This window comes from Pelophylax lessonae (genome assembly GCF_965119305.1).
Source record: "Pelophylax lessonae genome assembly, chromosome: 12".
NCBI classification, from domain to species: domain Eukaryota; kingdom Metazoa; phylum Chordata; class Amphibia; order Anura; family Ranidae; genus Pelophylax; species Pelophylax lessonae.
Genome location: NC_138779.1, coordinates 221,758,020 through 221,760,287, shown reverse-complemented (window position 1 = coordinate 221,760,287; position 2,268 = coordinate 221,758,020).

Below are 2,268 nucleotides of genomic sequence, written 5' to 3'. Positions count from 1 at the left end.
GCTGCCTCAAGAGCCCGCCTGCTGGAGGATTTGAGTACTGCATCTATGGTGCAGCTGCCTCAAGAGCCCGCCTGCTGGAGGATTTGAGTACTGCATCTATGGTGCAGCGGCCTCAAGAGCCCGCCTGCTGGAAGAGCCACCCTGAGTACTGCATCTTTGTGCAGCTCCCAAAATTCTAACCCTATTTCCTCTGTTCTATGCTATAACATTCACTGTAGAGGTCAGTCTTGCCTCCGTAAGACCTTATAGAAAAAGGGGGGAGGGGGAAGAAATGCGGGTTCCTAGTGAATATCTGCCATTATCAATGCAAAGCGAAGTCCTACTGTGCTATATAACACATCTTTTTAGCCTTTTATCTTGCAGCTATTTTGAGTTCACTCTGTGGACGAGCAATAAAGCTACGCAGGAACTTTTTTTTTTCCCTTCAGATCACCCAAGTCAGTGAAAAAGACGACACTTTATAGAAATTTTAAACTATTTTGCTCCAGAGTTTATGGATTAGGATATTCTGTACAGTCTTTAAGCCATTTGATAACAGCTAGCAACTACCGTGTCCAATGTAGCGTTTGAGTAGAACCTCGTAGATGGGAAGTAGTTGGGGGTATACCTGTGTGGCGCCACCTGCTGGCTGAATATTGCAGGACCGCCAAGCTGCAAGATGAACTTTTTATTTTAAAAGAAACGGTCTTGTGTGTTTATTTGTACCCTGTTTTCTGCCTTTTTTCCTCCACGCACATTAAAAAAAAATGGCGGTGTGGACTGAAGGGAACTCAACAATCAGAGCCGTTAAGGATCATTTCATACACAGACATTGAATGTAGTTTTGTTTTATTTTTTGTGTTTGTCTGTGGATTGGGGGCGGGGTGTGGCAGGAGAAAATGACCGGGGCTGTTTCTTTGATGTCAGTCCATTGGAGGACTGTCCTAGATCACCCTGGGGTTGTTTTTTTACCCCAGTGGGAGAGTTGTATGTTATCCTAATTTATGCCAAAGTTTTTGTCGGTACGATAAGGGCGTCGGGTCTCAGTCCTCGCTTTTCACGCACAGATTATGAACCTCCGTCTGAAGTCTTCGTCTCTTTGTTCTGGGTTCAAAAAAGCCTTTTCCAGCGTTTTATGAAATGCTGATCTACCATTGCATCGTTCCTCCTGCATCGTTCCTCCTGCATCGTTCCTCCTGCATCGTTCCTCCTGCATCGTTCCTCCTGCATCGTTCCTTTTGCATCGTGTTCCTCCTGCATCGTGTTCCTCCTGCATCGTGTTCCTTTTGCATCGTGTTCCTCCTGCATCGTTCCTCCTGCATCGTTCCTCCTGCATCGTGTTCCTCCTGCATCGTGTTCCTCCTGCATCGTGTTCCTCCTGCATCATGTTCCTCCTGCATCGTTCCTTTTGCATCGTGTTCCTCCTGCATCGTTCCTCCTGCATCGTGTTCCTCCTGCATCGTGTTCCTTTTGCATCGTGTTCCTTTTGCATCGTGTTCCTTCACTGCTCTTCCTCATCGTTCTTCCTTCACTGCTCTTAAAACAGTTTATTTTTAGAGATCATAAAGGAAGGAATCTTTGTGAGAAATGCAGATTTTCCTGAACTGTAAAGAGTGTGGCGTTCTATCGATCAATCTCATTCTCTTCTCCTCTTCCCTCGTTCTATCGATTAGATCTCATTCTCTTCTCCTCTTCCCTCGTTCTATCGATAGATCTCACTCTCTTCTCCTCTTCCCTCGTTCTATCGATTAGATCTCATTCTCTTCTCCTCTTCCCTCGTTCTATCGATAGATCTCATTCTCTTCTCCTCTTCCCTCGTTCTATCGATTAGATCTCATTCTCTTCTCCTCTTCCTGCACTCTGGGAAAGATTTTGGAGGGTGACTGTGAGAATTGGTACCCATCTGTGAGGTTGGATGTTGAATGAGAAGACCTGGCTTGCTTGTTGAGCCTCAGGCTGGGCACCCCAAAAAAAAAAAAAACAGTTTTGGGCTTTTTTTTGACAGCTTAAGTCTTGCTGGCCAATCACCTGGCACCTATACAGTTTCATCTGGTGACCTGTGAATTCTGTCCTCCAGCACAGATATAAAGGCTTTGCACACACAAGCATTAATGCGCAGATTTTAGTGGCCGCTCTGTGCCGGGAGTATTCATCCTCCATGTTACTCGGTGTCCTGGTGAAATGAAAGCATTGCTGTAGCATCCTGCTAGGGTGTGGTAGATGTAGAGGCCGCATTCCGGCTGCCAACAAATAAAGTTAAAGCATACAAAAGCTCAACTGTTTATACCT